Genomic DNA, 25,566 nt, shown 5'->3' with positions numbered 1-25,566 from the left:
CGTTTCGGAGCGTAGAAGTTGACTCGGCTGTTGAGGTAGCTTGGGCCTTGGTCGTGTAGGGCTTTGTGTGCGTGGGTGAGGAGGCGGAAGGTGATTCTTTTGTTGACGGGGAGCCAGTGAAGGTCTCTCAGAGGTCCGGAGATGTGGCTGGTTCGTGGGATGTCGAGGATGAGTCTGGCTGAGGCGTTCTGGATCCGCTGGAGTCTCTTCTGGAGCTTGGCGGTGGTACCGGCGTAGAGGGCGTTGCCGTAGTCCAGTCGGCTGGTGACGAGGGCCTGGGTGACGGTCTTCCTGGTCTCGGTGGGGATCCACCAGAAGATCTTCCGTAGCATGCGTAGGATGTTGAAGCATGATGAGGAGACGGCGTTGACTTGTCTGGTCATGGAGAGGGAGGAGTCCAGGATGAAGCCCAGGTTGCGTGCGTGGTCCGTCGGTTTGGGTGCGGTGCCCAGGGCGGGAGGCCACCAGGAGTCGTCCCAGGCGGAGGGTGAGGAGCCCAGGATGAGGACCTCCGTCTTGTCCGAGTTCAGTTTCAGGAGGCTGGTCGTCATCCACTCGGCTACCTCTTTCATCCCTTCGTGCAGGTTGGCTCTGGCGGCGGCGGGGTCGTTGGTCAGGGAGAGGATTAGCTGGGTGTCGTCGGCGTAGGAGATTATGCTGAGGTTGTGTTTTGCGTATGATGGCCGCGAGGGGGCTCATGTAGACGTTGAAGAGGGTGGGGCTCAGAGATGATCCTTGGGGGACGCCGCAGATGACTTCGGAGGCCTCTGACTTGTACGGTGGTAGTCGGACTCTCTGTGTTCTTCCGTCGAGGAAGGAGATGATCCATTCCAGCGCCTTGTCCTGGATTCCGATGTTGCTGAGGCGCCGAACTAGGGTGCGGTGGCAGACCGTGTCGAATGCCGCGGAGAGGTCTAGGAGGATGAGGGCCGCTGTTTCTCCATTGTCCATCAGGGCTCGGATGTCATCGGTGGCGGCGATGAGGGCGGTCTCGGTGCTGTGGTTGGCTCGGAAGCCGGACTGTGAGGGGTCGAGGGATCCGTTCGTCTCGAGGAAGGCGGCCAGTTGCTTGTTGACGGTCTTCTCGATGACTTTGGCTGGGAACGGGAGGAGCGAGATGGGGCGATAATTCTTGAGGTCGGTGGGGTCCGCTGTTGGTTTCTTGAGTAGAGCGCTGAGTTCGGCGTGTTTCCAGCTCTCAGGGAAGGTGGCGGTGTCAAAGGATGTGTTGATGATGTCTCGCAGGTGGGGTGCGATGACAGCGTCGGCCTTGTTGAAGACGTGGTGAGGGCAGGGGTCGGTCGGTGATCCGGAGTGGATGGAGTTCATCGTGCGGATGGTGTCTTCGGTGCTGATCGGGGTCCAGGCGTGGAGGGTGGTGGTGGGGGGTGGTTGTTCGGTCATGGTGTGCGTAGGTTGGTTGTTGAAGCTGTTGTGTATGTCCGTGATCTTGTTGTGGAAGTATGAAGCGAGGGAGTTGCAGAGGTCTTGCGATGGGGTGATGTCGTTGTTTCCTGCGCTGGGGTTGGAGAGCTCTTTCACGATGTTGAAGAGTTCCTTGCAGTTGTGTGCGTTGTTGTCCAACCGGTCCTTGAATGCTGTTTTCTTGGCGGCGCGGATCAGCTGGTGGTGTTTCCGGGTGGCAAGTTTGAAGGAGGTCCTGTTGTCCGGTGTTGGTTCCCTTCTCCAGACTTTCTCGAGGGCTCGGCAGTTCTTCTTGGAGCTCTTGAGTTCGTCGGTGAACCATGGGGCCTTCTTGCTGCCGGGTCTGCTAGGCGGGGTCCTCAGTGGGGCGAGTTCGTCCGCGCAGTTGCTGATCCACTTCGTGAGGTTGTCCGCGGCCTGGCTGGGGTTCGTTGAGCTGGCAGGAGGGTGCTGGCTCAGGGAGGCGGCGAGGTGGTGTGCTGTGATCTTGTTCCAGCTTCTGCGGGCGGCCTGTTGCTGGTGGTGGTGGGTCGTCGTTCTCTTGAAGGTGAAGTGGACGCAGCTGTGGTCCGTCCATTGAAGCTCAGTGGCGTGGCTGAAGTCGATGTCTGTGCTGGATGAGAAGACTGCGTCGAGTGTGTGTCCGGCGAGGTGGGTGGGGGTGGACACCAGTTGCTTGAGTCCCAGGTTGGCGAGGTTGTCGAGCAGGGTGCTGGTGTTGCGGTCGTTGTTGTTCTCTAGATGGAAGTTGAGGTCTCCCAGGAGGATGTAGTCAGCGGAGGGGAGGGCGTGCGGGCTGACGAAGTCGGCGATGTCCTCGCTGAATTGTGTGCGTGGTCCCGGAGGTCGGTAGATCAGGGTGCCTCTGAGGGTGGTGTTCGGGTTGGTGTGGATCTGGAAATGCAGGTGTTCGGCGCTGGTCAGGGTGTTGTCGGTGCTGGTCGTGAGATGGATGGTGTTCTTGTGGATGATGGCGATGCCTCCTCCCATCTGGTTGGCGTTTCGGTCCCTCCGGACGATCTTGTAGCCCTCTGGGATAGCGATGGCGATGTCGGGAGCTGAAGAGGCGTTCATCCAGGTCTCCGTGAGGAAGGCAACGTCAGGGGCTGTGGCGTCTAGGAGGTTCCAGAGTTCGATGGCGTGTCTGTGGACGGAGCGGGTGTTGAGCAGGATGCACTTGAGGTGGGTGCTGCTGGTGTTCGACTTGGCGGGTGCTGGTGCGGGGCAGGTCCGGATGCAGGAGAACTTGCAGGCGTGGCAGCTGAAGGGTCCGTGGGTGCGTCGTGGTGTGGCTTGGTGGCACTCTGGGCGTCGGCCGGTGTTGAGTGCGCTGAGGGTGGCGGCTGAGTACGTCCTGCGGGTCGGTCGGGATCCTCGCGGTCCAGGGGTTCTGGCGCTGGGCGCGATCCGGTCGCGGACGGGCGCAGACGGGCTTACCTTTGGCACGCCTTCGGCGCACAATCGGCGCGCCCGCTGCGCGTGACCGCTGCGCGTTCGCACGGTCGCCATTTAAGGCGAAGTGCGCGGGTGGGCGGAGCAGCTGGGAGGCGGGAGCAGGGAGGGAACAGAAGAGAAAGGGGCGGGGCTAATGGCAGTGGCGGGAAGCGGGAGCGGGGAGGGAGAGCGGAGGGCGGCGAGGTAGGCGGGCAAACAGGAAGGAGACAGGCACAGTGCACAATGGGGGTCAAAACACTAAGAGGAAACGGCACAGAAAAATACAGGCAACAATTCTGGTCAAAACGGGGGAAAACAGTTAAGCTGACGGTCTTACGGCACACAAAGAAACAAGCACAAATGTCGGGCAAAAACGGGTGAAAACAGTTAAGCTGACGATCTTACGGCACACAAAGAAACAAGCACAAATGTCGGGCAAAAACGGGTGAAACCAACGGGGATCGCTCAAGGCGGCAGCGAGGCCGGCGCTGAGGCAGAGTCAGGCACTGGGGGCACACGCAGCAGCTGGTGGCCGTGCGGCGCGGGGGTGTCCCACAAGTGGGTCACACTCACCTGCGTCGCACGGTCGCCATTTAAGGCGAAGTGCGCGGGTGGGCGGAGCAGCTGGGAGGCGGGAGCGGGGAGGGAACAGAAGAGAAAGGGGCGGGGCTAATGGCGGTGGCGGGAAGAATTGGCTTTTGTAGTCTGGTCTGCCCTGTTCCCATGATGCACTGGGCCAGGGACAGACTAATTTGCATACAGCCAGGTTCTGAAACTGGGATGGTGCAATGAGCTAAAAAACGGTGTTGGATCTAGCCCTGATCTCTTGACTGGGTGAGAGTATTCTGCTTAATTCGGAGACTCTGTCCATCACCACCCCTTGTTGTAAATATTTTTGTCCACCCTAAGCGTGGAAGGGTATACTCAGATGTGAGTCCCTTGCTCATTGCACCATCAGGATTCAAGCAAGCCGGGCCGAAGACGGCTGAAATGCCAGAAACCGGTCCCCGGAAGCTTGTTTCCTTCCAGTGTAAGAATTGGCTTTTGTAGTCTGGTCTGCCCTGTTCCCATGATGCACTGGGCCAGGGACAGACTAATTTGCATACAGCCAGGTTCTGAAACTGGGATGGTGCAATGAGCTAAAAAACGGTGTTGGATCTAGCCCTGATCTCTTGACTGGGTAAGAGTATTCTGGTTAATTCGGAGACTCTGTCCATCACCACCCCTTGTTGTAAATATTTTTGTCCACCCTAAGCGTGGAAGGGTATACTCAGATGTGAGTCCCTTGCTCATTGCACCATCAGGATTCAAGCAAGCCGGGCGGAAGACGGCTGAAATGCCAGAAAACGGTCCCCGGAAGCTTGTTTCCTTCCCAGTGTAAGAATTGGCTTTTGTAGTCTGGTCTGCCCTGTTCCCATGATGCACTGGGCCAGGGACAGACTAATTTGCATACAGCCAGGTTCTGAAACTGGGATGGTGCAATGAGCTAAAAAACGGTGTTGGATCTAGCCCTGATCTCTTGACTGGGTGAGAGTATTCTGCTTAATTCGGAGACTCTGTCCATCACCACCCCTTGTTGTAAATATTTTTGTCCACCCTAAGCGTGGAAGGGTATACTCAGATGTGAGTCCCTTGCTCATTGCACCATCAGGATTCAAGCAAGCCGGGCCGAAGACGGCTGAAATGCCAGAAACCGGTCCCCGGAAGCTTGTTTCCTTCCCAGTGTAAGAATTGGCTTTTGTAGTCTGGTCTGCCCTGTTCCCATGATGCACTGGGCCAGGGACAGACTAATTTGCATACAGCCAGGTTCTGAAACTGGGATGGTGCAATGAGCTAAAAAACAGTGTTGGATCTAGCCCTGATCTCTTGACTGGGTGAGAGTATTCTGCTTAATTCGGAGACTCTGTCCATCACCACCCCTTGTTGTAAATATTTTTGTCCACCCTAAGCGTGGAAGGGTATACTCAGATGTGAGTCCCTTGCTCATTGCACCATCAGGATTCAAGCAAGCCGGGCCGAAGACGGCTGAAATGCCAGAAACCGGTCCCCGGAAGCTTGTTTCCTTCCCAGTGTAATCAATCAATCAATCAGTGGCATTTATATAGCGCGCTACATACCCGTAGGGTCTCAAGGCGCTGGGGGGGGGGGGTGCCGCTACTGCTCGAACAGCCAGGTCTTCAGCTTCTTCCTGAAGGAGAGGTGGTCTTGGGTCAGGCGCAGGTCGGTCGGGAGGGAGTTCCAGGTCTTGGCGGCCAGGTAGGAGAAGGACCTTCCTCCTGTTGTCGCTCTTCGGATGCGGGGGACGGCGGCGAGGGCGTGGTTGGCTGATCGGAGGTGGCGTTTCGGAGCGTAGAAGTTGACTCGGCTGTTGAGGTAGCTTGGGCCTTGGTCGTGTAGGGCTTTGTGTGCGTGGGTGAGGAGGCGGAAGGTGATTCTTTTGTTGACGGGGAGCCAGTGAAGGTCTCTCAGAGGTCCGGAGATGTGGCTGGTTCGTGGGATGTCGAGGATGAGTCTGGCTGAGGCGTTCTGGATCCGCTGGAGTCTCTTCTGGAGCTTGGCGGTGGTACCGGCGTAGAGGGCGTTGCCGTAGTCCAGTCGGCTGGTGACGAGGGCCTGGGTGACGGTCTTCCTGGTCTCGGTGGGGATCCACCAGAAGATCTTCCGTAGCATGCGTAGGATGTTGAAGCATGATGAGGAGACGGCGTTGACTTGTCTGGTCATGGAGAGGGAGGAGTCCAGGATGAAGCCCAGGTTGCGTGCGTGGTCCGTCGGTTTGGGTGCGGTGCCCAGGGCGGGAGGCCACCAGGAGTCGTCCCAGGCGGAGGGTGAGGAGCCCAGGATGAGGACCTCCGTCTTGTCCGAGTTCAGTTTCAGGAGGCTGGTCGTCATCCACTCGGCTACCTCTTTCATCCCTTCGTGCAGGTTGGCTCTGGCGGCGGCGGGGTCGTTGGTCAGGGAGAGGATTAGCTGGGTGTCGTCGGCGTAGGAGATTATGCTGAGGTTGTGTTTTGCGTATGATGGCCGCGAGGGGGCTCATGTAGACGTTGAAGAGGGTGGGGCTCAGAGATGATCCTTGGGGGACGCCGCAGATGACTTCGGAGGCCTCTGACTTGTACGGTGGTAGTCGGACTCTCTGTGTTCTTCCGTCGAGGAAGGAGATGATCCATTCCAGCGCCTTGTCCTGGATTCCGATGTTGCTGAGGCGCCGAACTAGGGTGCGGTGGCAGACCGTGTCGAATGCCGCGGAGAGGTCTAGGAGGATGAGGGCCGCTGTTTCTCCATTGTCCATCAGGGCTCGGATGTCATCGGTGGCGGCGATGAGGGCGGTCTCGGTGCTGTGGTTGGCTCGGAAGCCGGACTGTGAGGGGTCGAGGGATCCGTTCGTCTCGAGGAAGGCGGCCAGTTGCTTGTTGACGGTCTTCTCGATGACTTTGGCTGGGAACGGGAGGAGCGAGATGGGGCGATAATTCTTGAGGTCGGTGGGGTCCGCTGTTGGTTTCTTGAGTAGAGCGCTGAGTTCGGCGTGTTTCCAGCTCTCAGGGAAGGTGGCGGTGTCAAAGGATGTGTTGATGATGTCTCGCAGGTGGGGTGCGATGACAGCGTCGGCCTTGTTGAAGACGTGGTGAGGGCAGGGGTCGGTCGGTGATCCGGAGTGGATGGAGTTCATCGTGCGGATGGTGTCTTCGGTGCTGATCGGGGTCCAGGCGTGGAGGGTGGTGGTGGGGGGTGGTTGTTCGGTCATGGTGTGCGTAGGTTGGTTGTTGAAGCTGTTGTGTATGTCCGTGATCTTGTTGTGGAAGTATGAAGCGAGGGAGTTGCAGAGGTCTTGCGATGGGGTGATGTCGTTGTTTCCTGCGCTGGGGTTGGAGAGCTCTTTCACGATGTTGAAGAGTTCCTTGCAGTTGTGTGCGTTGTTGTCCAACCGGTCCTTGAATGCTGTTTTCTTGGCGGCGCGGATCAGCTGGTGGTGTTTCCGGGTGGCAAGTTTGAAGGAGGTCCTGTTGTCCGGTGTTGGTTCCCTTCTCCAGACTTTCTCGAGGGCTCGGCAGTTCTTCTTGGAGCTCTTGAGTTCGTCGGTGAACCATGGGGCCTTCTTGCTGCCGGGTCTGCTAGGCGGGGTCCTCAGTGGGGCGAGTTCGTCCGCGCAGTTGCTGATCCACTTCGTGAGGTTGTCCGCGGCCTGGCTGGGGTTCGTTGAGCTGGCAGGAGGGTGCTGGCTCAGGGAGGCGGTGAGGTGGTGTGCTGTGATCTTGTTCCAGCTTCTGCGGGCGGCCTGTTGCTGGTGGTGGTGGGTCGTCGTTCTCTTGAAGGTGAAGTGGACGCAGCTGTGGTCCGTCCATTGAAGCTCAGTGGCGTGGCTGAAGTCGATGTCTGTGCTGGATGAGAAGACTGCGTCGAGTGTGTGTCCGGCGAGGTGGGTGGGGGTGGACACCAGTTGCTTGAGTCCCAGGTTGGCGAGGTTGTCGAGCAGGGTGCTGGTGTTGCGGTCGTTGTTGTTCTCTAGATGGAAGTTGAGGTCTCCCAGGAGGATGTAGTCAGCGGAGGGGAGGGCGTGCGGGCTGACGAAGTCGGCGATGTCCTCGCTGAATTGTGTGCGTGGTCCCGGAGGTCGGTAGATCAGGGTGCCTCTGAGGGTGGTGTTCGGGTTGGTGTGGATCTGGAAATGCAGGTGTTCGGCGCTGGTCAGGGTGTTGTCGGTGCTGGTCGTGAGATGGATGGTGTTCTTGTGGATGATGGCGATGCCTCCTCCCATCTGGTTGGCGTTTCGGTCCCTCCGGACGATCTTGTAGCCCTCTGGGATAGCGATGGCGATGTCGGGAGCTGAAGAGGCGTTCATCCAGGTCTCCGTGAGGAAGGCAACGTCAGGGGCTGTGGCGTCTAGGAGGTTCCAGAGTTCGATGGCGTGTCTGTGGACGGAGCGGGTGTTGAGCAGGATGCACTTGAGGTGGGTGCTGCTGGTGTTCGACTTGGCGGGTGCTGGTGCGGGGCAGGTCCGGATGCAGGAGAACTTGCAGGCGTGGCAGCTGAAGGGTCCGTGGGTGCGTCGTGGTGTGGCTTGGTGGCACTCTGGGCGTCGGCCGGTGTTGAGTGCGCTGAGGGTGGCGGCTGAGTACGTCCTGCGGGTCGGTCGGGATCCTCGCGGTCCAGGGGTTCTGGCGCTGGGCGCGATCCGGTCGCGGACGGGCGCAGACGGGCTTACCTTTGGCGCGCCTTCGGCGCACAATCGGCGCGCCCGCTGCGCGTGACCGCTGCGCGTTCGCACGGTCGCCATTTAAGGCGAAGTGCGCGGGTGGGCGGAGCAGCTGGGAGGCGGGAGCAGGGAGGGAACAGAAGAGAAAGGGGCGGGGCTAATGGCAGTGGCGGGAAGCGGGAGCGGGGAGGGAGAGCGGAGGGCGGCGAGGTAGGCGGGCAAACAGGAAGGAGACAGGCACAGTGCACAATGGGGGTCAAAACACTAAGAGGAAACGGCACAGAAAAATACAGGCAACAATTCTGGTCAAAACGGGGGAAAACAGTTAAGCTGACGGTCTTACGGCACACAAAGAAACAAGCACAAATGTCGGGCAAAAACGGGTGAAAACAGTTAAGCTGACGATCTTACGGCACACAAAGAAACAAGCACAAATGTCGGGCAAAAACGGGTGAAACCAACAGGGATCGCTCAAGGCGGCAGCGAGGCCGGCGCTGAGGCAGAGTCAGGCACTGGGGGCACACGCAGCAGCTGGTGGCCGTGCGGCGCGGGGGTGTCCCACAAGTGGGTCACACTCACCTGCGTCGCACGGTCGCCATTTAAGGCGAAGTGCGCGGGTGGGCGGAGCAGCTGGGAGGCGGGAGCGGGGAGGGAACAGAAGAGAAAGGGGCGGGGCTAATGGCGGTGGCGGGAAGAATTGGCTTTTGTAGTCTGGTCTGCCCTGTTCCCATGATGCACTGGGCCAGGGACAGACTAATTTGCATACAGCCAGGTTCTGAAACTGGGATGGTGCAATGAGCTAAAAAACGGTGTTGGATCTAGCCCTGATCTCTTGACTGGGTGAGAGTATTCTGCTTAATTCGGAGACTCTGTCCATCACCACCCCTTGTTGTAAATATTTTTGTCCACCCTAAGCGTGGAAGGGTATACTCAGATGTGAGTCCCTTGCTCATTGCACCATCAGGATTCAAGCAAGCCGGGCCGAAGACGGCTGAAATGCCAGAAACCGGTCCCCGGAAGCTTGTTTCCTTCCAGTGTAAGAATTGGCTTTTGTAGTCTGGTCTGCCCTGTTCCCATGATGCACTGGGCCAGGGACAGACTAATTTGCATACAGCCAGGTTCTGAAACTGGGATGGTGCAATGAGCTAAAAAACGGTGTTGGATCTAGCCCTGATCTCTTGACTGGGTAAGAGTATTCTGGTTAATTCGGAGACTCTGTCCATCACCACCCCTTGTTGTAAATATTTTTGTCCACCCTAAGCGTGGAAGGGTATACTCAGATGTGAGTCCCTTGCTCATTGCACCATCAGGATTCAAGCAAGCCGGGCCGAAGACGGCTGAAATGCCAGAAAACGGTCCCCGGAAGCTTGTTTCCTTCCCAGTGTAAGAATTGGCTTTTGTAGTCTGGTCTGCCCTGTTCCCATGATGCACTGGGCCAGGGACAGACTAATTTGCATACAGCCAGGTTCTGAAACTGGGATGGTGCAATGAGCTAAATAACGGTGTTGGATCTAGCCCTGATCTCTTGACTGGGTGAGAGTATTCTGCTTAATTCGGAGACTCTGTCCATCACCACCCCTTGTTGTAAATATTTTTGTCCACCCTAAGCGTGGAAGGGTATACTCAGATGTGAGTCCCTTGCTCATTGCACCATCAGGATTCAAGCAAGCCGGGCCGAAGACGGCTGAAATGCCAGAAACCGGTCCCCGGAAGCTTGTTTCCTTCCCAGTGTAAGAATTGGCTTTTGTAGTCTGGTCTGCCCTGTTCCCATGATGCACTGGGCCAGGGACAGACTAATTTGCATACAGCCAGGTTCTGAAACTGGGATGGTGCAATGAGCTAAAAAACGGTGTTGGATCTAGCCCTGATCTCTTGACTGGGTGAGAGTATTCTGGTTAATTCGGAGACTCTGTCCATCACCACCCCTTGTTGTAAATATTTTTGTCCACCCTAAGCGTGGAAGGGTATACTCAGATGTGAGTCCCTTGCTCATTGCACCATCAGGATTCAAGCAAGCCGGGCCGAAGACGGCTGAAATGCCAGAAACCGGTCCCCGGAAGCTTGTTTCCTTCCCAGTGTAATAATTGGCTTTTGTAGTCTGGTCTGCCCTGTTCCCATGATGCACTGGGCCAGGGACAGACTAATTTTCATACAGCCAGGTTCTGAAACTGGGATGGTGCAATGAGCTAAAAAACGGTGTTGGATCTAGCCCTGATCTCTTGACTGGGTGAGAGTATTCTGCTTAATTCGGAGACTCTGTCCATCACCACCCCTTGTTGTAAATATTTTTGTCCACCCTAAGCGTGGAAGGGTATACTCAGATGTGAGTCCCTTGCTCATTGCACCATCAGGATTCAAGCAAGCCGGGCCGAAGACGGCTGAAATGCCAGAAACCGGTCCCCGGAAGCTTGTTTCCTTCCCAGTGTAAGAATTGGCTTTTGTAGTCTGGTCTGCCCTGTTCCCATGATGCACTGGGCCAGGGACAGACTAATTTGCATACAGCCAGGTTCTGAAACTGGGATGGTGCAATGAGCTAAAAAACGGTGTTGGATCTAGCCCTGATCTCTTGACTGGGTGAGAGTATTCTGCTTAATTCGGAGACTCTGTCCATCACCACCCCTTGTTGTAAATATTTTTGTCCACCCTAAGCGTGGAAGGGTATACTCAAATGTGAGTCCCTTGCTCATTGCACCATCAGGATTCAAGCAAGCCGGGCCGAAGACGGCTGAAATGCCAGAAACCGGTCCCCGGAAGCTTGTTTCCTTCCCAGTGTAAGAATTGGCTTTTGTAGTCTGGTCTGCCCTGTTCCCATGATGCACTGGGCCAGGGACAGACTAATTTGCATACAGCCAGGTTCTGAAACTGGGATGGTGCAATGAGCTAAAAAACGGTGTTGGATCTAGCCCTGATCTCTTGACTGGGTGAGAGTATTCTGCTTAATTCGGAGACTCTGTCCATCACCACCCCTTGTTGTAAATATTTTTGTCCACCCTAAGCGTGGAAGGGTATACTCAGATGTGAGTCCCTTGCTCATTGCGCCATCAGGATTCAAGCAAGCCGGGCCGAAGACGGCTGAAATGCCAGAAACCGGTCCCCGGAAGCTTGTTTCCTTCCCAGTGTAAGAATTGGCTTTTGTAGTCTGGTCTGCCCTGTTCCCATGATGCACTGGGCCAGGGACAGACTAATTTACATACAGCCAGGTTCTGAAACTGGGATGGTGCAATGAGCTAAAAAACGGTGTTGGATCTAGCCCTGATCTCTTGACTGGGTGAGAGTATTCTGCTTAATTCGGAGACTCTGTCCATCACCACCCCTTGTTGTAAATATTTTTGTCCACCCTAAGCGTGGAAGGGTATACTCAGATGTGAGTCCCTTGCTCATTGCACCATCAGGATTCAAGCAAGCCGGGCCGAAGACGGCTGAAATGCCAGAAACCGGTCCCCGGAAGCTTGTTTCCTTCCCAGTGTAAGAATTGGCTTTTGTAGTCTGGTCTGCCCTGTTCCCATGATGCACTGGGCCAGGGACAGACTAATTTGCATACAGCCAGGTTCTGAAACTGGGATGGTGCAATGAGCTAAAAAACGGTGTTGGATCTAGCCCTGATCTCTTGACTGGATGAGAGTATTCTGCTTAATTCGGAGACTCTGTCCATCACCACCCCTTGTTGTAAATATTTTTGTCCACCCTAAGCGTGGAAGGGTATACTCAGATGTGAGTCCCTTGCTCATTGCACCATCAGGATTCAAGCAAGCCGGGCCGAAGACGGCTGAAATGCCAGAAACCGGTCCCCGGAAGCTTGTTTCCTTCCCAGTGTAAGAATTTGCTTTTGTAGTCTGGTCTGCCCTGTTACCATGATGCACTGGGCCAGGGACAGACTAATTTGCATACAGCCAGGTTCTGAAACTGGGATGGTGCAATGAGCTAAAAAACGGTGTTGGATCTAGCCCTGATCTCTTGACTGGGTGAGAGTATTCTGCTTAATTTGGAGACTCTGTCCATCACCACCCCTTGTTGTAAATATTTTTGTCCACCCTAAGCGTGGAAGGGTATACTCAGATGTGAGTCCCTTGCTCATTGCACCATCAGGATTCAAGCAAGCCGGGCCGAAGACGGCTGAAATGCCAGAAACCGGTCCCCGGAAGCTTGTTTCCTTCCCAGTGTAAGAATTGGCTTTTGTAGTCTGGTCTGCCCTGTTCCCATGATGCACTGGGCCAGGGACAGACTAATTTGCATACAGCCAGGTTCTGAAACTGGGATGGTGCAATGAGCTAAAAAACGGTGTTGGATCTAGCCCTGATCTCTTGACTGGGTGAGAGTATTCTGCTTAATTCGGAGACTCTGTCCATCACCACCCCTTGTTGTAAATATTTTTGTCCACCCTAAGCGTGGAAGGGTATACTCAGATGTGAGTCCCTTGCTCATTGCACCATCAGGATTCAAGCAAGCCGGGCCGAAGACGGCTGAAATGCCAGAAACCGGTCCCCGGAAGCTTGTTTCCTTCCCAGTCTAAGAATTGGCTTTTGTAGTCTGGTCTGCCCTGTTCCCATGATGCACTGGGCCAGGGACAGACTAATTTGCATACAGCCAGGTTCTGAAACTGGGATGGTGCAATAAGCTAAAAAACGGTGTTGGATCTAGCCCTGATCTCTTGACTGGGTGAGAGTATTCTGCTTAATTCGGAGACTCTGTCCATCACCACCCCTTGTTGTAAATATTTTTGTCCACCCTAAGCGTGGAAGGGTATACTCAGATGTGAGTCCCTTGCTCATTGCACCATCAGGATTCAAGCAAGCCGGGCCGAAGACGGCTGAAATGCCAGAAACCGGTCCCCGGAAGCTTGTTTCCTTCCCAGTGTAAGAATTGGCTTTTGTAGTCTGGTCTGCCCTGTTACCATGATGCACTGGGCCAGGGACAGACTAATTTGCATACAGCCAGGTTCTGAAACTGGGATGGTGCAATGAGCTAAAAAACGGTGTTGGATCTAGCCCTGATCTCTTGACTGGGTGAGAGTATTCTGCTTAATTCGGAGACTCTGTCCATCACCACCCCTTGTTGTAAATATTTTTGTCCACCCTAAGCGTGGAAGGGTATACTCAGATGTGAGTCCCTTGCTCATTGCACCATCAGGATTCAAGCAAGCCGGCCCGAAGACGGCTGAAATGCCAGAAACCGGTCCCCGGAAGCTTGTTTCCTTCCCAGTGTAAGAATTGGCTTTTGTAGTCTGGTCTGCCCTGTTCCCATGATGCACTGGGCCAGGGACAGACTAATTTGCATACAGCCAGGTTCTGAAACTGGGATGGTGCAATGAGCTAAAAAACGGTGTTGGATCTAGCCCTGATCTCTTGACTGGGTGAGAGTATTCTGCTTAATTCGGAGACTCTGTCCATCACCACCCCTTGTTGTAAATATTTTTGTCCACCCTAAGCGTGGAAGGGTATACTCAGATGTGAGTCCCTTGCTCATTGCACCATCAGGATTCAAGCAAGCCGGGCCGAAGACGGCTGAAATGCCAGAAACCGGTCCCCGGAAGCTTGTTTCCTTCCCAGTGTAAGAATTGGCTTTTGTAGTCTGGTCTGCCCTGTTCCCATGATGCACTGGGCCAGGGACAGACTAATTTGCATACAGCCAGGTTCTGAAACTGGGATGGTGCAATGAGCTAAAAAACGGTGTTGGATCTAGCCCTGATCTCTTGACTGGGTGAGAGTATTCTGCTTAATTCGGAGACTCTGTCCATCACCACCCCTTGTTGTAAATATTTTTGTCCACCCTAAGCGTGGAAGGGTATACTCAGATGTGAGTCCCTTGCTCATTGCACCATCAGGATTCAAGCAAGCCGGGCCGAAGACGGCTGAAATGCCAGAAACCGGTCCCCGGAAGCTTGTTTCCTTCCCAGTGTAAGAATTGGCTTTTGTAGTCTGGTCTGCCCTGTTCCCATGATGCACTGGGCCAGGGACAGACTAATTTGCATACAGCCAGGTTCTGAAACTGGGATGGTGCAATGAGCTAAAAAACGGTGTTGGATCTAGCCCTGATCTCTTGACTGGGTGAGAGTATTCTGCTTAATTCGGAGACTCTGTCCATCACCACCCCTTGTTGTAAATATTTTTGTCCACCCTAAGCGTGGACGGGTATACTCAGATGTGAGTCCCTTGCTCATTGCACCATCAGGATTCAAGCAAGCCGGGCCGAAGACGGCTGAAATGCCAGAAACCGGTCCCCGGAAGCTTGTTTCCTTCCAGTGTAAGAATTGGCTTTTGTAGTCTGGTCTGCCCTGTTCCCATGATGCACTGGGCCAGGGACAGACTAATTTGCATACAGCCAGGTTCTGAAACTGGGATGGTGCAATGAGCTAAAAAACGGTGTTGGATCTAGCCCTGATCTCTTGACTGGGTGAGAGTATTCTGCTTAATTCGGAGACTCTGTCCATCACCACCCCTTGTTGTAAATATTTTTGTCCATCCTAAGCGTGGAAGGGTATACTCAGATGTGAGTCCCTTGCTCATTGCACCATCAGGATTCAAGCAAGCCGGGCCGAAGACAGCTGAAATGCCAGAAACCGGTCCCCGGAAGCTTGTTTCCTTCCCAGTGTAAGAATTGGCTTTTGTAGTCTGGTCTGCCCTGTTCCCATGATGCACTGGGCCAGGGACAGACTAATTTGCATACAGCCAGGTTCTGAAACTGGGATGGTGCAATGAGCTAAAAAACGGTGTTGGATCTAGCCCTGATCTCTTGACTGGGTGAGAGTACTCTGCTTAATTCGGAGACTCTGTCCATCACCACCCCTTGTTGTAAATATCTGTGGGGAGTAACCAGTCCTTTGTGTGGGGACAGGACACATCCTATCCAGATATAAGACTTAAGTGTCAATTCAATGTCCCCTTCCTGCCCAGGAAGGTCATCAGAATGCAGATGACTCTTCTGATACACCCACCCTTCCTGTGTTTGTGTCTAAAGGGAATGTACAATGTGTAGCTGTCACCTAGCCCAGACGTGAATTGGAGACAGGCATCAGGCACATAGAGCAGAGAAAGGTCCACTTTCTAAAAGTGGCATTTCTAAAATAGTAATGTTCAACCCCACTGTACCACAAAAGAGGATTTCTCATTACTATGAAACATGATATAGATACTCCTTTCTAATCAGAAATTACAGCTTTAAAGGGTCTTAAGGAATACCCAATGCTAGCCTATGAGAGGACAAATGTAGATGCTTGTCACTAACAGGACATTTAAAACTTAAAACTATATGTCCTACCTTTTAGTTACCCAGCACCCTACCCTTAGGGCGACCTAGGGCCTTCCTTAGGAATGCCCTATGTGTAACAAAAGCAAGTTTAAGGCTTGGGAAGAGGTTTTAAAGGCCAAGTCGAAGAGACAGTAAACTACACACACAGGCCCTACAATTATAGGCCTGAGATATGTTTGAAAGGCTACTTATGTGGGTGGAACAAGCAGTGCTACAGGTCCACTAGTAGAGTTTAGATTACAGGCCCTGGGTATACGGTATACCACTTTACAAGGGACTTACAGGTAAACTAAATGTGCCAATCAGGTATACACAAATGTCACCATGCTTAGGGGGAAGCGTGTGCTCTTTGGTTAGCAGCAGTAAAGTGCTCAGAGACCAAAGGCCATCAAAAAGTTACAGCAAAAAGTGGAGGTAAGCAGGCAAAAAGTTGGTTAAAGACCACTCTAAGGATGACAGCGCTAACAGAGCTGATGGTCCAGAGTTGAGTTGGGAGGAGGTGCTGGGTCTTTGCTGCGATGTGGCAAAGGAGCATCCTCTACTTCTGTTTCAGTAGGCACAGGAAGTATGGGCAAGAGAAAGGAAGGCAGAGCGTAGTCTTCTCGACGGTTGGTGGACAGTCGGGTAGTGGTAAATGTGGGTGGGTCCTTGGTTGTGCAGAGCCTTCTGTGCAAGGGCCAGCAGCTTGAATTGGGATCTCTTGACAGTAAGTCTTTTTCCCCGGCACAGTCAGGAGCGCTGATTTTTTGTGCCTCGGTTTCTTGAAAGATTTTAAAGAAGATGATTTGGATTGACATTTTGAAGGTGGATCCTGATTCTGTTGCCTTCTTGAAGGTTGATAAAAGGAGAAACTCATTTTCAAAGAACAGGCACCTCTCAAGGAATGACATTGAATATAGGAAGAGTGCTTCCTTTCATTAAAAATCAAATATAGTTTATGATCCAACTGACTGCCAAACAGTCTGGATCCTCAAAAGGCATCTGCAGGGTGACTATCCTCTGAGCTGCATCAGTGTTCCAGTCTTTGAGATATAGTTTCAGTCTTGCCACAATTGATGCTGCTCTAGCAAGAGCTGTTGATTTTACCACTTCAAATACCTGAGAGAAATTCAATCTGATGCTCCATGTCTTCCAACAAAGGAAGGCAATTCTGAACTGCTGCAAACAAGACAAGAGTTGATTTTAATTTGTTGCGATCTGTGTTGTAGGTAAGATGTCAACCATTTAAATACTGTGTCATTGATACCAGAGTGGATCTTAAGTGACTCAAGTAAGGCAGGGTGATTGACGGTAACAAAAGCCACTGATAAGTCAAGTAGGATAAGTAGGCATGCATCTCCTTTGTCTACAGATCTGAGGATGTCCTCTGAGATATTGAGCATGGCCGTTTCTGTGCTACAGCCTTTCCTGAACCCTGATTGGAAGGTCTCATGGAGGTTCAATTTACTTATATGATGGTTAAGAAATATGCACTTTTCCATAGTTTTCGCTAGGAACGGGAGGTTGGTGATAGGTCTAAGGTTGTTGAGATCATTGGGGACTGCCCCTGGTTTTTTGAGAAAGGGTGTTATAGGACCTAGTTGTAGGGAGTCAGGTACACAGCCTGAGGTGAGAGATGTACTGATGATTTTAGTCCAGAAAAAGGTAATGATGTGGTTGAGATTTTCTACTATTGAGGATGATAGTGGATCCTTAGTGTGTGAAGTAGGCTTTAGGTTTACAATTATATTGAAGATTTCATTTTTTGCCACGGGTTCGAAGTCCGACCAATTGGCATAATTTTTTAGTTGAGCAAGATAAAGGTTATCAATAGTTTTTTGGGGGGCTCTTTGGTCATTGGTAAGTTCAGGTGGTGGGGATACTAAAGATGGAGGTGAGTCAGTGTGGACGGAAACTAGGGAATTTTGAAGAGCTCTTTTGGTCTATTCTTTGCACGGTTGAGTTGGTTTTGAAAGAAAGAGGCCTTTTCTCCAAAAATGTGCTTCTTATATGTCAATCAGGCAGTTTTTAGTAGAGCTAGGTGCATTTATGACAGGTTTTGTCTCCATGTCCTTTCTGCCTGTCTGAGTTGTCGCCTCTCGTTGTTAAGATCTGAGTTGAGCCAAGACTTTGAATGGATAGATCACAGTGGTTTTAGTATGAGCGGTGCCACTTGGTCATGAACTTCAGTCATTGCTGTATTATAGTGGGCAGTTAGATCATATACAGTATGAGTGTGAGGGTGATGCTGTAGTTGGGCGCGGATCCTGGATTCCAGTTCAATTATTGAGACTTGTTTGATGTTCCTGGACCAGTGCTTAGGTTTTTCTATTAAGGCTGGGTGGGTTCTGCAGTGGGTATCAATATTAAACAATATGAGATGGTGGTCAGACCAGTCAAGGGGTAAGATAGATCTAAAAGAGACCAGCTCATTTTTAGTGAGAATCGCTTCTAGAGTAGATCCTTTAGATCCTTTAATATGTGTTTATTCATTGCAAAGTTGTTTAAGGTCATTTAGTTAAGGTCATTTAGCTCCAGAAGGTTGGTGAGGTTCCCGACTGTGGTGTCTTCTGAGTTGTTCCAGTAAATATTTAAGTCGCCTCAGAAAATACACGTCCTTCACGTCAGTAAGGGAAAACTGAGTAACTTGGTCAGTTAACGCTTCTGCAAAGAGGGTGCAATCATCAAGAGGGTGATAGACGGTGTGTGGAATGGTAGGAGGGCATCCTTTGACTTTAAGTTCAACACCGAGGTATTCAAAAGTCAAGTATACTGCGTTGTTTAGGATGGAAAGATGCATTTCTTCTCTGTGCATGATGGCTAATCCACCACCTGTTGTTTTAGGTCTGTCATGTCTAATGATGGTGTATCCAGGTGGTGTAAGCAGGTCTAATATGGGGGTAGAGCGGTCATTGAGCCACGATTTGGTGAGGAAAGCGATATCGATTTATTCGCCGAGTAAAGCTTCTGCGATATCTGTAGCATGTTGAGCCGCTTATCTACAGTTGAGAAGCATGCATAAAAGAGGGCAAAGATTATCATTAGTAGAGTGTAGTGTTTGATTGGTGGTCTATTGAGCATGAGGTCTGGGATCATTCTGGGGATTCTATTTGTGCCTAGTATTACTGGGATTGTATCGGGAGGCTTTAATGCCATTTTCTGATTCGATGTGAGGTATGTTTCGCTGATAGCATCAGCTTCCAGTGCGAATATGGGGCTGTGAGCACGGTGAGGTCTGTGGGACTGAGGACACATAGGGGTGTAGAGAGCCAGAGGATGCGATGTAAGGCTGTAGGAGAACTTGTGTGGGTAGGCAAATTATCACTTTCAGAAGTGTGAGAGAGGGATAACCTGTCCTGGGTTGCAATTGGATGGGTGGCGCTGTCCAGAACTTTCATTTTGGTTTGGGCTACATGTGTAGCCCAATATAGCCCAAGAGTACATATTTGGTCCCTTTGTGCACCTTGCCATCATTTTAGGTGATAAATTGTTTAAGCTGTGGTTATGTGTGAACTGTGATGTCAGTAGAATGAGGGTGTTGAAGGAGGTCTAAAAAATATGTTGAGATGTTCATTATGCTGGGGGTTACTGTTATGAAAACAAGTGAGGAGATCTAAAGAAGAAGATTGAACTGAATTGTCAGCGTATTTGCTACAGTCTCTTACGGGATCATTTAGGGGAGGGGCAGGGACATGGTTTCGCAGTTAGATAAATATCTTGGTGAGAGTGGCTGCAAAGTGGTCCACAGGGGCTTGAGTTACGCTGGGCTGTCGGAGGCAATTTGGGGAGAGAAAGAGGAGGTGGGGTGAGGGCATTCCTGGGAATGGGTTTGGGATTGCACAGGATAGTCAGTACAGCGTGGAAGGAGAAGAGGCAAAGAAGGTCATGGGTCCAGTGTCCGCGCTAGTGTTGGTCATATTAGAATGGAGCGAGGAGGAGGATGGGGATGAGGAAGTCCCAGGGAGGAGGATTTCAGTGGGGCAGGCATGTGGCCGGGCCATGAGGATTTGAGGTGGATTAGCGGCAACAGGGAGCAGCAGCCCTGGGGGGAGCAGAGGTGCTACCATGGCAGGTGCAGGGACCCAGCACCCCAGTCTTGTCATCTTTCTTGCAGGTAGAGGAGCGACGCAGATTTACTGACTCTGTAAAGCTGGGAGAGGCTTGACAGCACAGAAGGGAAGAGATAACTGGGCCCTGCCTTTTCACGGGAACCCCACGTGGCAGACAGAAGAAGGTCCAGAATGGTCTCGTCCCTCCACTGGCTGGAAGGCCACAGGTGGCCTCTAGCACTCACAGTGTGGTAGACAGGTGAGTAGCTTCGGCCGAGTGCCATGGAAGGTCTAGGTGATGCCGCAAAACACCCTACCCCTACAAGTTTGCAGGCAGGATATGGGTGTGGTGCGGTAGACCCACTAGGGGCCACACTGTTGACTATGAAGATGAGAGCCTTGGGGAAGACACAATGTTGGGTGAGGAAACAAGGAGTAAAGGGGGGTTTCAGCTAATGTTGTGCCGGTGTGCTACAGGCAAGCACGGAGCAGCCACGTAAGGTGACGGAAAAGCAGAGGCGCCTGGCGAGGCGGCAAGCAGCTGAACGGGCACGGTCCTTGGAGTCTCAGGCCATTGCAGTGGGCCCAGTTATGGTATCTGAAGGTGTGTACACAGGTAGATTCAGAGTGGGCAAAGGAGCGGCTATGTTAGGGGAGGTATGTTATTGATGTAGGTGTAGACACAGAAGAAAAGCGGTAAGGTGCAAAAGGTGAGCAAGGTGATGTGGAGGGGCAAGGAGTAGGCAGCAGTGTAGGGACAGGGACTGTGGGGGTTAAAAGAGAAGGAAGAGAAAAAGAAAGGCCGGAGAGCAAAGAGCTCGAGATAAAGAGGTTACCCAATATTGGGGGCCACAACGCCCTTGTGGGCCCATCTTCCGCTAGCCACCAAGGAACAGATTGGAAATGCCCGAACGTTTGCAAAGGGAGGTGCGATCTAAAGAGGGTTAAAAGAAGGAGGAATATGAGCTGACAAAGTGGTGAAATGTACCCCTGACGATTGAGAATTGGACCACGGCATTCTTAATTTACATTATTGTTCACTGTGAGAAGTATGCAGAGCATTGCATGACCATGTTTAAGTACATGAACGTGACCCGTAATCTCCAAATTACGGAGCAAGGTTACGCATGGTCCTAGTGCAATGAGAAATTTTGGGCGCACTTGACATGGGAGCCTGAAGGGGCAAAGACAGTCATGGGTCCAGTGTCCGCGCTAGTCTTCGTCATATTAGAATGGAGCGAGGAGGAGGATGGGGATGAGGACGTCCCAGGGGAGGAGGATTTCAGTGGGGCAGGCATGTGGCAGGGCCATGGGGATTTGAGGTGGATTAGCTGCAACAGGGAGCAGCAGCCCTGGGGGGAGCGGAGGTGCTACATCTTTCTTGCAGGTAGAGGAGTGGCGCAGATTTCCTGACTCTGTAAAGCTGGGAGAGGCTTGACAGCACAGAAGGGAAGAGATAACTGGGCCCTGCCTTTTCACGGGAACCCCACGTGGCAGACAGAAGAAGGTCCAGAATGGTCTCGTCCCTCCACTGGCTGGAAGGCCACAGGTGGCCTCTAGCACTCACAGTGTGCCTGAGGCGAAGTGGGGGGAACTGGATTTGGATATTTGGCAGCACACTATTGGGGCCACAAAGTCCAAGGATGGGTGAGTTTTGCAGCAAAAAGCCAGATGGGGACAGGGGCACCTGTTGGGACTTTAATAAAGGGATGCGGACTCTGGAGTACTGTAATTTTCGCTATGAGTGCTCTAAGTGTGCAGGTGGGCATCCCCTCATCAACTGGTTTGGGGTCTGGAAGAGGCTATCAGAAACAGCAGCAGGAGAGGATGTGGCTTAACTGCTACAAAGGCTGACTTTGAAGCTGAGTGTTAGGCCTGGCACCATTGGCGTGGGTCTCCCTTCCATTTTTGCTGTTGCCTCGTGTTTTTGCTGGTTATAGATGCTTTGGGCACTGTGCCACTGCTATTCAGTGCCACAGTGCAAGTGTTCACTATGGTAAACTGATGTATGGATTAGTGATTCCATGATTGGCTGGTTTGGTTTACTTGTCGGACCCTAGTACAGTACACTGAGTGTGCCTAGGGCTTGTAAAACAAATGCTGCTGGTTGTGCCACCCACAGAAGCAGCCTGTAAAAGTGTGTCTCAGGTCTACCATTGCAGAGCCTATGTGCAGTCTGATACTCTCATGTTGACTGGGTAAGTGCACCCACTTGCCAGCCCCTAAACCTTCTCTTTTCTGCATATTAGTCACCCCTTTGGTAGGACCAAGGGCAGGGGGCATTGTAGGTAAAAGGCAGGACATCCCTTGATGTGTGTGGAATGTCCTAACAGAGAATTACAGCCATTTTAGTTGTTCACTATTGCAAGGCTAACTGTTCCCCATAAGCCAGAATGGGCAGTTTGATTATAACATATTATAATCCTAACTGACTCAGGGAACTAGGTAGAAATTCGAGTTTAGTATGTCTGAACTCATAATGATAAAATACATATTTTAGTGAAGTTGGTTTTAACATTCTGTGTTTGAAAATACAATTTTTAGAAAGTGGGTATTTTCTTGCCTAACTATCCAAGCCTGCCTCTGTTAGGTTGTGTATTCCTTGTCTGGAGTTTGAGTGACAGGGGGTGGGGGATTCCAGTAGACAGGGTGAGTCAGCACAGGGCTGAATAGAGCTATCTGCATGTAGATGGGTGGGAGGAGTTGCACCTGGGACCTGAATAGGGCTGTGCCTGCCTTACACAATGCTGGCTCCACCTCCTGTGGTGTGTCTGATGTCCCTGGCTCACACTGTCAAAGGAAAGAAGGAGTCTTGTCAACAAAGGGCTCCAGGACTGCACAGAACTGGTTTGGACTAGGCACAAACATTCTCTGCCTCCAGAGACAAGGGATTTGCTAGTATAAATATGGGGACCCGGATCCCAGAACTTTAGATCACTTTTGGGAAACAAAAGAACCTTTGCTGAGGAGAGGAACCAGAGAAACTGAGGAGGAGACTATCCCTAAGCTCAGTGCTGTTTGGGGGATTGGCCTGCAATGGTTGCCTGACTGCCAAAGAAAGGAGAAAGGTCTTTGTGCCACTTTCAAATAACTTGTAAAGGATCTCCAAGGGCTTGAGATTGAGCTTGCCCCCTGCTGAAGTCTCAGGGATAACAGACTTCACCAACCAGCTCCTCTGCATTATTTTGAAGTGCCTTCTGTTGTGCTGGACCTTCTGAGGGACTGCGTCTCGCAAGGATCTGGAAGCGCGACTCACGAAGAAGAAACATGTCCCATCGCAGAAGCGCCTCGCATCGCCGGAGTAGAGTGTCGCCATTGCAGCAGACGCCGTCGCATCACCGGAGAAGTGTGTCGCCGCCGCTGCTGTCGCATCGCATCACCGAAGCGCCTCACATCACCGGAGAAGAGTGTCACCGTTGCAGCAGATGCCCTTGCACCACTGGTAAAGCGTGTCCCAGGGCCTGTCACAGCACAGAAGATTCGGTGAGTCACCGCATAGCCGTCCGGCGTGCATGCATTGTTGTTGTATCAAGAAGAAGACGCCATTTTGTTTCATTGCACCGGATCTTCATCGAAGCAGCCACATCACCACAGAAGCGCAGGAAGAAACCGACGCATCACCTCCCCATGCAGAGAAGAACCAACACATCACCGTCCCCTACACAGCAGTGGGGAACCGACGCATCACCATTCTTGCATGTAATGAACCGACGCATCACCTTCCCTGCAACACTTTTTTTGTATAGCGTTACGCATCCAAAGGTACATTGAACTTAAAGTGTCGCATTTTACATCTAAAGAGAACCAAGCTATTTCTACAATTTTTAAGTACAGTATTGTGATTTTTTGTCTTTTGTGGTCGTGTTAAGTCTATAAAAAATACTTATTTTTATACTACAACTTGTGTGGTGTCCATCTGTAGTGTTTTCGCTGGGTCACTGCCTCCGAGATAAGCCTGTCTGCTCATGCCAAACTACCAAGGGGGTGAACAGAGGTTACTTTAGGAGTGTATCCCCTTACCCTGACTAGACGCAAGGGTCCCTATTTGGTCAAAGGTACCTACCTCTGCCAACTAGAGACCCCCAAATCTAACACTGGGGAACTAGGTTTTGGTCTGGCGGGAGGGTCAAGCATCCTGTGACTCTTGGGAAATCACTTAATCTCCCTATGCTTGAAAAAAAGAATGTGTCTTTCTGTAATGCAACTGGTGCTCATGTAAAGTGCTCTGATACCTTCTGGTCAAATTTGCGCTATATAAAACTGCACACAAAAATGTTTTTCTCTGGCAACCAGTGAGGGAGGCAGAGGAAGCAAGAGGCTCGTACTCCGGTTAAGCTTGACAGGTTGGAGTACTTACTGAGATTCTATTATTTTTCCGGTCTGTATAGTATTTTTAATCCAAGGCCATACATGCCAACAGACACAAGACTGTCCAATTGTGAAGTTAAAATTGGCTTTATTTTCGGTGTCTCCCACCTGAAATTGCCTCTGCTTCAAAGGAGTCAATGGGAAAAATACGTTTCCTCGATTTTGTTCAAAATCTCCCACTTTCCTAAACTATTACTAAACAATTAATAATGGAAACAAAAGCCAAACTGCCACATTAAACAACAAGGAGCAGAGAGATGTACACACAATTGTATCCAAGAATAAGCCCCCATGACTTCTAGAATCTCAAACCATAGTCCAATTACTGTATTTTATCTAAGAAACGCCGGAGAAGAGTGTCGCCATCGAGGCAGACGCCGTCGGATCAGCTGAGAAGTGTGTCGCCGCCACCGATGTCGCATCGTAGGATCGAAGCCCCTCACATCACCGGAGAGGAGTGTCACCGTTGCAGCAGATGCCATTGCACCACCGGTAAATCGTGTCGCAGGGCCTGTCGCAGCTCAGAAGATTCGGTGAGTTGCTGCATGGCCGTCAGGCGTGAATGCATTGTTGTTGTATCAAGACGAAGACACCATTTTGTTGCTGAAAAAAAGAATGTGTCTGTTTGTAATGCAACGGGTGCTCATGTAAAGTGCTCTGATACCTTCCGGTCAAGTTTGCACTATATAAAACTGCACACAAAAAAAATTCTCTGGCAACCAGTTGTAGTGTCGTAGTGCCTGACCCTGTATTCAGACAGGACAGGCAACTAGACAGGAAACAGGAACAGGAAAGGGTTGTCTAGTCTGTAAGCCAGTTAAGTGCTGGTAGGCAATAAAGAAGCAGTGATCCAGTACAGCTCCGACTCACGTGTCGTTATTCCAGGGGTAAAGCGTGACACTGGCGACGAGGGTGGGATGTAAGTATCCCCACACAGTCCCGCAACCCAGCCGGAGGCAGCCGGCCCGACCAGCGAGTCCGCAGTCGTCGTCGTGCGAGAGTGCGAAAGAAGCGCGAAACTCAAATTCGGCGCCGAGACTGCAGGAGCCAGAACATCAGCCGTCAACACAAACGGCACCGAAGCAAGAGCAAGAGCCGAGCGTGCACAAGAGGCGCATGACGCGCGTGTCCATGCGGCGGCAAATATACCTAAGCGAGCGCGTCGCTGGAGACGCGGCCAAATAATAACTGTAGAAAAGAAGGGAGCTGCCCGCCGAGCACAGTGAATCTGCTCGACGCAGCATCATCGCTCAGCCATCCTGTGTGGCCGACCGCCGAGCCCTGCAACACCAATCCTGCCGTGCGGAGAAAGAGCGCGAAGGTCAAGGTGCCTCCAGCCGTCCACCGGAAAACCAGAGAGCGTATGCCAGAGCGCTACTCTGTGTGTGGACAGACACTGCCTGCCGAGAGAAGGGCAAGCGTGTGTACCGGGCGCTGTCACTGCGTGTGCCTGCGGAGAGTCGGAGCGCTGCTCCGTGTGCGTCCGGACCCTGTCCCCGCCTGCCGAGAAAGACGCTGGCTGCGGGTAACGAGCGCGGGCAAACGAGCGCTGTTACCAGGCAACCCCCAGAGTCGAGCGGTCGGCTCCTCTTAGCGCCGCGGCGCCGGAAAGCAGCAGACGTCAAAGGAAAGGCGAAGAAACTGGCCGAGCACAAAAGACAAATATACAAGGGTGAGTCTAAACCCTGCAAACTGCCCAGCGCGCCCAGCCATATCTACATACGAGCCCCAGCCAACACGAGGGAAGTCAAGAGACCACGAGGGGAGTCCAAGACCCAATGTCTCGAGTGGCGGCCATGTTGGGGTCAGGCGCCAGTGCATAACACAGACCACACATCTTTGACGGCGGCCATTTTAGGGTCAGGCGCCGTCCCA

Source organism: Lissotriton helveticus, chromosome 10, assembly GCF_964261635.1.
Source record: "Lissotriton helveticus chromosome 10, aLisHel1.1, whole genome shotgun sequence".
Classification (NCBI taxonomy): domain Eukaryota; kingdom Metazoa; phylum Chordata; class Amphibia; order Caudata; family Salamandridae; genus Lissotriton; species Lissotriton helveticus.
This window is presented reverse-complemented; position numbering follows the sequence as displayed.